General features: G+C 47.9%; 1 long non-coding RNA gene across 1 annotated transcript; it reads right to left on the bottom strand.

Moving 5' to 3' along the window:
* Positions 1–394: 394 nt before the first annotated feature.
* On the bottom strand, positions 395–3,038 carry LOC142785224 (uncharacterized). The gene is made up of 3 exons (XR_012888877.1): positions 2,894–3,038; positions 1,420–1,619; positions 395–460 (listed from the first exon to the last, which is right to left on the bottom strand). It is a non-coding gene; the product is annotated as an uncharacterized LOC142785224 (long non-coding RNA).
* Positions 3,039–11,444: the final 8,406 nt, after the last annotated feature.

Here is an 11,444-nt window from a genome sequence, read left to right as displayed (position 1 = left end):
CGTGCACCTAAATCTAAGCACACGGGCCTCAAACAGTTTCGCCTCCATCGAAAATGCAGCCGCTGCGGCCGGGATTCGATCCCGCGACCTGCGGGCCAGCAGTCGAGCGCCATAACTACTAGACCACCGCGGCGGGGCACTAATCCCTCTTAGGAGGCAACAAACAAGCAAGAAAGGGATCGGACAAGCACTCGTGCCGTCCTGCCTTTCGGTATACATCGCTCTGGTTCTCGTCCCCTAGCAATAAACTAGCTCGCCCAGCTGACACCCTAGTGCACTTTAGGATCTGTTAAATGGTACGTGACATTAAAACGATAGCTGCAGGGCATTAATTTATCTGGAATAGTTTTAAAGAGCTTAGAGAGCAATACAATTTGCGTACATGAGGGCTCAGTCTTTTGAACTTCTTCATCGGCGCTGTTAGCGGGCATTGCAGTGGTATTCGCGGGCCGAGGAGAGCCTGTGAAGAGAAATTGGCGGAGCACAGATTTCAGCGTGACATACATACAGCTGGTATTAGGCATCACATTAAATATTTGCAATTACAATCACTCAGGGCGTTTTCTCACTATTAATTGGTCTCCTCGCGTATTATGTCTCAGTACGAGTAATAAAAAAAGTGTTAACGCAGAAAAAGAGAACGCTACGTGTCACTCTCTAAATATATGGGTGTCCCAACTATCCTAAACCAATATTTCAAAAATCTTAATGCGATGTGCCTAGAACAGGTTAACATCGTGGTGATCGTGATGACCTAGCGCGTAACCGAATTCTTGCCAATTACACATATTTAGCCCATTGAAAATAAAAGTAAATTTGTAATAATAAAGCTAATAAAAATAAAGTACCTTTTGGATTCTTAATTTTAAAAGCGACTTTGAACTAGGGTGTCGTGGAATATATATATATTTCTAAAAGGCCAGTTCTGTTGCTCCCACTGTCAAAGCTATCGCGCAATTGTTTTAACTGCGACACCAAGTTGGCCGCTACTCACTCGCCATGTGCGAAATAGCTGATAACGCGCCGCTTGGAGTACTCTCTCGAATTATGAGGTCATTTTCGCCTTTTCCTGTAAAACGCTACGCCACGGGTAAAATAGCAGAGACAACTGAATCAGAATCGAGGAGGTTACATGTAGAGCGTTCTGAGTGAGACGTTTGCTCTAAATTTAACGATTGTGAAGCCGGCAATTTTTTTACTTAGCTAGTTATATCTACCAGCAAAATCATGCCGGCGAATCCCTGGATGCTGTGTACATCATGCGTTGGTATTGTTGGTGTAATCTGCGCGAGAATCTTAAAAATACTGAGTCATGATAACTCGGACAGGTACACATATTGAGTATTAAGACATTTCTGTAAATAGATGTAGAGGCATGAAAGTTTGTGCTGTTGTATGATCACTTTACAGTATTCCCACCTGGACTTTCGACGTGTGTCTGACCATCGCCAAAGATGGAAACTGTTGGCACAGCACATTTTAGCAGCCTTGTCTGTCCAGGGTCTGCGTAGTCTCTGCTGGTGAAATGGGCAGAGCACAGGCGGTAGCTGCTGTAGATCTGACGAGGTGGTAAATGAGCCAGGTCCTGCCGTCTCGCATACTGAAGCCAAGCGCGAGATCTGGAAAATCAGTGTGTGCGTGTGTAGTATTTGGGTTAGAATGAATTCATTTCTGTTTTCAGGCGTAGATGGATAGCTTTGAGTGAAAACTGGCATCTTTATTCGAAGTAAGCGTTATTTTATACATTTCTCATCTTCCTTTCTCAATTGAAGTTTTGTAACCAAGACGACTTGTGATAGCAATCCTGGCGCAAACTTTACAATAAAATCTGTCTTTATTATTAAAAGACGCGGATACATGCTTCTACTTGCGCGATAGTAATGTTTGGTGACAACGACCCCAGCTTTCCTCTTAATTCAAAATATATTTTTGCAGACAATAGCAATCATCCCACACCAAAATCTATAAACAACTATTCGTACATATATACCCTCGCGCACTGCGTATTCCTCGGGTATTTCTCGCGCCCTGCTGCAAATCTTTCATAAAAACCTTATTAAAACCGGTAATTAATTAGTAGAACACGTAAGTTTACAGTGTTCAATTATTTATGGGCTTTTAGCTGCAATTGCATTCTTGTAAATATATCGTAATTGTACTTAAGGCTGAAACTGAAAACATGAAATTGAAGTATACATTATAAATTATTACTTTATAAATTTATTGCTAAATTCCTCTGCAATATGCCGTGGATTTACGTGAGGCCAAAATGAAAACAAACAATTGAAACGCAATAATGTAATAACATCAGTCTAAACTCGCGAGTGTAATAATTTATGTACTCAGTACTTAATTAACATAGTAATAACAACACATACTATGATTGTATATGGACCCTCCCTTATAGCCAAAAGATTATGGGAATCGCCTTCCTCCAGCTATGGACATAAATAGGCTGATAATATTCAAGAATAATAATAACGCATGCAACGAGAACAAACTGAACGCAGGCAATCAAAAGATAATAAAAACAGCGCGGATAAGCTTACACTGTTCTATTAGTTACTGTATATGCTGCTACAAATACATTTGTGACATGCCTTGCATTGCCTTGAGCCAAAGTGCAACATCGAAATGCAATGCACGACCGAAACGCATTAAATTGAAAACGCAAGTATAAACAATCATGCGTAGCAAATGTATTCGCTGGAATAACTTCCAGATGCTCTGCCGTGCATGTCATGTATAATTGAAGCCGAAAAGCAGACAATCAGAATGTAATGAATAAATCATGTACGTGTAGCTCAATTCAATTACACAGCTACTGCAGCAACCGCATCCTGATATGCCATGCAAGCGTAGAAAAACAAAACGAGCAGCATGCAGATCGTACCTTTCGTCCGCCGGGATCCGAAAGAATTTTATGCCGGTGTGTCGTGAAGAATTCCGACACCACTCAGCGCAGCACGATTTGTGATGACGGCGAGAATCCATGGATGCGTCTGTTTGGCTGAATCTTGCAGGGGTTTCGCTAAAACAAACATCACAGCGGTAAAAGCGGCCTTTGGGACACCGCAGGCTGTAGCATACATGGGCGCGCGAAAAGAAACGCCCCTTTTTCGCCGTGAGAGATAGGACGACTGTGCAGTTCCCGTTTTCCACTTCGGGTGGCGCTCTTATTTTCGTAATCTCGAACTGCAACCTTTAGGTTCACTTGTGTAGTAAAAACTCCGGAGTTAATGAGTAACCTAGTAATAACTATAAAATAGAACAAGAACGTTCATTTAGGTAGTACAGTCCCAAACGTTAGGATCGCTGCGGTCACGGGACAGAAAAACCGCGAAGTTTCACCCCCCTGACGGAACTGCCATATACTCGCAGGCACGCGCCGAGCTGCGTTGCTTTGACACATGCGCCTCTCAGCACGTCCAGCGTTTCTGCGTCATCGGCACGAAATCGGCATCGAAACACATCGGCACGAAATACAGCATGTCGCATTTCGCGCCGGTTACTGTCGGGCCGCGCCAACGAACGCTGGTCGCATTGGTCGTGCCTGGCGTCAGACTATAGAGTGCTCGCGTTTTGCTGACGTACGTCGCTGTTCCCAGCGTGTGCGCGTCAACGCTACATTGACTATAATGGGCCATTCATGCAGCGCTCGGGGCGTTTTGCTAGCTCTCTATATATCAAATCCGGTGTTATGTGACGTCAATACATGATGGCTCGACGCATGGACAAATGCGCGAATGAACTGACGCATGGACAAAGAAATGAACAGAAGCACGAATGGATGGAAGCATGCGACTGGATGGAAGCATATGACTGGTGCAAACATGATTATCTTGACACGCGTGTCAAGTAAGAACACGACAACATACCATGCTCATACCTTGCTCGCGCCATACTCAGCCGATGAATAACCATTTAGGCAATTTATGAAAAACAACAGTCAAAACTCATTGCGAGTGGTATCAGAAGATACCACTCGCACGGCAAACGACACTCCGACCTCATGAAAATCAAGTGCCAATTGAAGCTTATTGATGAATATCAACTCGAACTTCAAAGTGAAGCCTGGCAATCCATTTGCGAACGCCTTGGCCGTGCGTCGGGCCTCCAAGGTCTATGGCGCATTTTCGTAGCCTCAGCGGGAAAGGAAATGGCAACTCTCTTCTGGCCGAGCTGTTCTTCAAAGAAGATCCGTCCGTTGTGCAAGACGAAGTTATTACCACTTTCTTTCCTCACGCTTCACTCACTCTGCCTACATCTCCGAAAGCCTGCACCATAACGCAACCCGATCCGGATCTTGTTCGCCCATTTAGCATGGGAGAAATGCTTGCAGCCATCAAACACGGGCGTCCCCGATCGGCGCCTGGCCACGATCGAATCACATGGCAAGAACTCCGCAACCTCGGAGATGAAGCCCAGGACGCACTTTTGGCGGTAATCAATGACCTCTTGGCCTCAGGAAATGTTCCGGAGAACCTTAAGCTGTCTCTCATTTATCCTATTCTGGAACATGGAAAAGAGAAGACCCTCTGCAAAAACCTCCGGCCAATATCAACGTCTACTTTATGTAAGCTCATTGAACGCATGATTCACACACACATGTCTTATAACCCGGCCGGGATACCATCCAGCCCAGGCGGGGTTTCGCCTTAACCTCGGCACCCATGACTGTCTTTGGCTGCTACGGCGCGTTGTCAATCGTACTTTAAGGAAGATGTTACCTTACTACTCGCTGGCCGTGGACATGCAGAAAGCGTTCGATAATGTTAACCATAACGCTATTTTTGAAGAACTAGCTAAGCGCTACCCAAGTCAGCGTGCTCAGACATGGATTCAAAATTTTCTTGCCCCTCGGCCCATTCGCTTAAGCGGTGCGTCACCATGATGAAGCCCGAAGACTTACTACTTGGACAGAGGTGTTTCATAGGGATTTATTTTAGTACCGACGCTGTTTAATCTGGCCAGGAGCTGGGTAGCAGAAAACCTTGAACGGGACATCATGGCTAGATTCGCCATCTACGCCGATGATATTACTATATGGACAGAGGCAGTGGATTATTCTGACAAAGAATCAATGCAGACTGAGCTGCAGGCAGCCCTCCTTAGTTTAAAGACCACTTTTAAGGAAGTAGGCCTGCAGCTGGCTCCACATAATACAAAACTTATGAGCATAGACGGCAAGAATCGCACCAACCCGAAAATGTGTATCTCACTCCATATTGGATCACACACTATACAATCACAAAACGCGGAAATCAAACTTTTAGGTTCCCCAATAGCCAGTTGCAGCAGCCCACAAAAGTCTGTGGACGTGGACTGCGGCAGGCATGGCCAGCCACCTTACATATGATACGTCGTCTGTCCAACAAATACGGAGGTGCACGACAACAAGCCCGTCGCACTCTAGCAAGAGCTACCGCTGCTGGAAAGATTTTGTACAGTGCACCCATATACACGTTCTCTCCAACAGACATCCTAAATTTGGAACGCCTTCATCGGTCTACTCTCCGTACCGTCACGGGGCTCACTAAACACAGTAAGATATCCGCCCTTGAAAGCGCAGGGGGCTTGCCCCCTCTGCAAGACGTCATCCGTGAAACCCACACTCGACACCACATCCGCCTGGAAAACACACCACAAGGTCGTCGCCTTCTGGCCTGGGATTGTCAGCGGCATGATGATGCACCTCTTTTTAATCAGTCCTTACCCCTAAGGGAAACTCCAATAGCCTCTCGACTGTTCCGTCACCCCATATCTCGTCACAATAATACGGCCCCCAGTTTTTTACCACGCAAAAACTAAGGGAAGCGAGCTTAGATACCATCGACATATACACGGACGCTGCCATTGCCGATGACGAAGCTTTTATAGCATGGATCTGCGCGCAGACCACCGAGTACACTGGGGCCTACAGGTGCCATATACCTAACGGTAGCCCTATGCATACCGAACTACTTGCCATATGGGGTGTGACTGCAAGCCTCCCATACACTATACAGAAACCCCTTCTTGTCTTTACCAACTCGCACGCTGCCTACTCGGAAATATTTCGCCCAGCGTCCGAGGATGTTACAGCTGCTGCTATTCAAAGCATCATTCGTAGGCATGAAAAAGCCGATAGGCCAATAGAAATTATGTGGACGCCGGGGCATACGGGTGCGCCCGGGGGCAATACGGCGGCGCACGCCGCTGTTGTTTCCGCAGGTGGGTCGACCAATCTTTCTGTGCCCCCACCCATCAGGGTGAACCCGTATGAGCTCTTGTGTCAAATGGCTCCCTCGGTAGCCACAATGCACTACGTACGCACGTCCCTGCGTCATGCTAGTCAAAAACCCATTGCGCAGGTTACCCCGCCAGTCCTATTTTCCAGCAAATGTTAGCTTTCACGCTCCCAAGAAGTCTTCATTAATAAGGTATACGCAAATTCTGCATACACACCATACTCTTTAGCGAAATGGCGACAACCGGACATTGCGACAGCGACGTGCAATCACTGCGGGCTGCGTTGCGTGCAGACCTTCACCGCTTACTGTGGCAGTGTTCCGCATTTGAAAAAGGGCGAATGGCCATACAAGCTTTGCAAACCACAAATTATCGTGAAGCGCTCCTTACGGACCTGGACACGCAGTTATTATTTGCCCATTATGGAAGTCAGAGCGGCCTGATCAGAGTAGTTTAGGGGGTCCAACAAACCACAGTACTGACCCTATACCGCCTCAGAACCAGTGATGGTGAACTCAACAAGTGTAAAACCCGTGACACTGTGAACTAGTAGGGTAGTTAGAAAGTCCTGCTTATGCCCACAGAGGTCCTGTGCCTCCCTTTTTTCAATAAAGGACTTTCCATCCATCCTTGCTCACGGGCATTTCGCTATCTCCACTTACAATAAATTTGGTACCATGTGACGTGAATAGATGACCAAGGTAAACGACACATCTAAACATGATATTTATGAGACATAACTCATGTATTCGTAACATGGTGCTGATTTCAAAGTGACATATCAACCTTTCTCAATCGTGCTTCGCACATCATCGATTCCCACTGTATGTGGGATCTGCCAATTTTTCATTTCTCTATTTATTTATTTACACATACTGCAGCAGTAATGGCGCCAAGAGAGTAGTTGGTATGCAAAGATACACAAAAATATAACTAAAAACAATGAGCATAACGCAAACAGGTAGCATAATAACATCGTGCGAATTACTCCCATAACACATCAGCACCTACAATGAGGACATGCATACAAATAACGCCGTTTTACACTGTACAGAAGCTTCCGCGTTCAATCTTTTCCCTACGGCACTTTTTGTAACCTGCCTGCAGCCAGCGTTTGTTGGATAGATGAAGCCCCAGAATTACTTTTCTGCTGGCGTTTGTGTGAGAGGATTTGTAAGTGCAATGAGCCAGCTGATACAGGTTTGTCTTTGGCACTGTAATTCCTACGTGATCATATGCTCATATGCAATCGGGTGTCTGCCCTGCAGGACGTCTCGGCGGTGTAATTGCGTATCCCGTCTTTCTGGCCGCAGAACCCGCAAGTTTGGTTTCACTTGGTCGAGGCGCTGTTTTCGCTGTACCGCATCGCCTCGGAAAAGACACGATACTGCCACGCCACCTCAGTTCACCCTCCTGATGTTGCCAGTGAGCTTTCCGACATCTTCTCCAACCCCTCAGACATGATGGCATATCAGCACCTTAAGTAAAAGGAACTGGAGCAATTCGTGCCATCTGAACGTGTCCGCCTGCAGCAACTCTTCGGTGAGGGGTATCTTGGTGACAGGCGTCCCTCCCAACTACTGCGCCGAGTGGGACAACTTCTTGTGGAGCATGACGCCTCAACTCGCTTAGCGGTGCTTGGCGAGCTCTTCCTCCAACGCCTTCTTCAGCCGATCCACCTCGTCCCCGCAGTGGCCAGTGACCTAAGCCTCGACCAACTGGTGGAGCTCGCCGATCAGGTTCATGAAGTGACCGCCCCATCTGTGAACGCTGCCTCACCACCAAGACACACGGCGATTGTGCGACTTGAGGCCCGGATAGATGAATTCACCACCTCAATTGCTGCTCTCCGGAGCCTCCTCCAAGAGACTCATTTGGCTTCTTGCCGTCATCGAGTCCCAGCCCTGCATCTCTCTGCTGGTCCCACTGGTGATTCCGACAGCGAGCCACGAGGTGCAAACATCCCTGTTCGTGGCCGGGAAACGCTCGCCGGGATCACTGATGGCGGCGCGTGATCTCCTTCGTCGTCCCAGCCGCCTCTTGATGGTACCAGACCAGCTATACGTCGCCAGGTTCCTTACACATACGGGTGCGAAAATTAGCGTTGTGCCTACGCCTAAGGCTGATCGGTCGATGTCACCCGGGCAGTCGCTTCGTGCTGCCATTGCGTCCACAATAGCGACGTATGTACTCCGATCTCTCACTCTTGACTTAGGCTTCCGCCGCATTTTCCGGTGGGTTTTCGCCATCGCAGACGTGATTCAACAGATCATCTATTTGGACTTGCTCTCATGCTTTGATTTGGACGTCAGCGTGTGGCGTCGCTGCCTCGTTGATGGTCAGACTCGTCTCTCTATCTCTGGAGTGCTGTCGTTGCTCCTATGACAATTCGCATGCTGATACCTTCCTCACCTTTCGAAGAAATCTTGGCGAGTTTCCCGGAATTGACCAAACCATGCAAACTCACTCAGCCACCGAGACATATGGTGGCACACCACATCGTCAAGCAAGGTCCACCAGTAGCCGCTCGACCATGTCGCATGTTTGGGGACCACCTAGTGATTAAAAAACGTGAGTTTGAACACATACTTCAACTTGGCATTAGAGGCCCGTTGTCAAGCGCATGGGCTTCTCTGCTGCATTTAGTGCCAAAACTTGATCGCGGTGACTGGCGTTCTTGGGGAGACTATCGAGAGTTGAACGCCAAGACTTTCACGACAGCTATCCTCTACCTCACATCCAGAATTTTACATCACGCATGGACGGCTGTTATCTTGTGAAAGATTTTGTAGACCTTGTTGATGCGCACCACCAGATTCCCTTCGAGGCCGCTGACATACCGAAGACCACCATCACTACACCTTTTGATTTGTTTGAATACGTGTGACCTTCAGCGGTCACATGAGGCCTCCCTACTCTGTTCGCGCACCTTGATGATGTCCTCATTTTCTGCCGGACGGCTTGAGAGCATGAGCAGCATCTCCGTGCTCTGTTTCAACGCCTACAGCAGTACGGCCTTGTTGTGAACGCCTCAAAGTGTATTTTCGGCGCAGCTGAGCTCGAGTTGCTGGGCCATTACATATCATCAAAAGGTATACGCCCTCTGTGGACCCAAGTCAAAAGAATCCAGGAGTATTCTCATTTTACAACAGTACGTCAGTTACGCCAATTCCTTGGATTTGTCAATTTCTCCAAGCGTTTTCTACCACATTACGCAAAACTGCTTCAACCGCTCACCGAACTCATTTGTTCATCCTCCGGCCCCTCCTCTATCATTCCATAGTAGTCAGAAGCACAGGCTGCCTTTACTGTCGCCAAGCAAGCGGTCGCCAACGCTGTGCTTCTGATTTATCTGCGCAACAACGCCCCTACTTGGTTGATGGTAGACGCAACCAGCGTGGCCGTTGGAGCTGTCTTGCAATACTGCATCAACTCTGAGTGGAGACCCTTGCCCTTTCACTTGCTTCTGATATCCACTACAGCGTCTTCAGCCGGGAGCTACTAGCCATCTACCTTGCGATACAGTGGCACAGAGGACCATATTCTGGAAGGATGCTTGTTTTATGTACTGACAGATCATAAGCCAGTACCGTATGTATTTCACACAAACTCATCCAAGTATGTGCCCCATGAACTCCGCCATCTCACTCATATCTTGGAATTCATGACAGATATCCGCCACGTGAACGGCGTCGAAAACACAGCCACGGATTTCTTTTCTCGTATAGCCGCGGCTTACTCTCCATCTCCAGCCATCGACTAGACCTCATTCTCCTCTGCGCAGCAGAATGACGAAGAGCTCACCGCTTTTCCAATGAACCCTCGTTCCTTCCGACTACGCCTGGTGCCACATACAGTATCACCTGATTCATTGTGATGCGACGTCTAAGGTGAAATTTTCCGTTCTTTCGTTCCTGCTTCATTTGCACCATTTCCACTCTTTACACGACATCGGCTACCCCAGCAATCGAGCTACTCAGCGTCTTCTCACCCAGCGCTCTGCGTGGCCGCGCATCAACGGTGATGTGCGTGCTTGGACGCGAACGTGCCTTCCCTTCCAGACGACAAACGTGTACCGTCATGACAGGACGCCTCACAAATCTTTTTTTCCATCCAGCCGTCGCTTTGACCATATACATAATGACATTTCGGGCCCTCTACCGATGTCTCAGGGATACCGTTACATACTTATTATGGTGTATCGTTTCACAAGCTGGCCAGAGGGTATTTCCACAAAAGACATAACCACAAAGACAGTTTTCCGCGCTTCTATTTTTACGTGAGTATCTGTTTTTGACGTCCTGGCACCACGACCACACACCGTGGACATAGATTCGAGTCCACGGTGTTGACTTGCCTTAATAGCATCCCTAAAGCCCGACATTGTCGTACTACTGCTTATCATCCCTGCGCCAACGGCATGGTCGACCGCCTTCACCGGCAACTAAAGACCGCCCTGACCACACGGCTTAAGAAGACTACTTAGGTTGATTCCTTGCAATGATGCTTCTAGGTTTACGGGCTGTCATCCGGGTGGACCTACAGTGCTTAGCAGCACAGCTGGTGTATGGAAGTTCTCTGAGAATCCACGGAGATTTATTCATAACACTTCAGCTACCAGCCCAACCGCAAGAATTTATGAACTGCCTCCTGGACCGCGTGAAAAATCTCCGGCCCACGGCACCCCAACTTTCCGACAACAAGACAATATTTTTACATCCTGCTCTGTCCGCAGCAACACATGTTTTCGTGCTCCACAACTCGGCCAGTCTTCCTTTTACACCAATCTACGACGGGCCATTTTGCGTCCCTAACCGCACTCGAAAACCGCCACTCTTCTTCAGAACGACTGCGACGAGATGATCAGCTTGGTCCAAATTAAGCAGGCGTACCTGAAGACCGCCATGGAAACCCTTTCATCTGCGTCTGGCCTCCATTTGGACTGCCAAAAGCGTTCACGTTTGGGCGACGTGGTAATCTGTCCGCGCGCGCTCGTAAACGAAAAACAAAGACGGTGCTTGGCAGTGGCACGTGAAGTTAAGGCTCACGTTTCCTTCTGATGGCGATTGGGTTGATCAGGCGTCTCTTATCTTCATTCTTGGGGCGTAAGCCTACAAGGTCGTAGCAGATCTGTGGGCTAATCACGTGAACTAGTGGCAAATTTTAACGCAAGCGCGTTAGAGAGCTCGAGTCAGAGAAAACCGGCCACCAGT

Source organism: Rhipicephalus microplus, unplaced genomic scaffold, assembly GCF_043290135.1.
Source record: "Rhipicephalus microplus isolate Deutch F79 unplaced genomic scaffold, USDA_Rmic scaffold_19, whole genome shotgun sequence".
Classification (NCBI taxonomy): Eukaryota; Metazoa; Arthropoda; class Arachnida; order Ixodida; family Ixodidae; genus Rhipicephalus; species Rhipicephalus microplus.
This window is presented reverse-complemented; position numbering and strand designations above follow the sequence as displayed.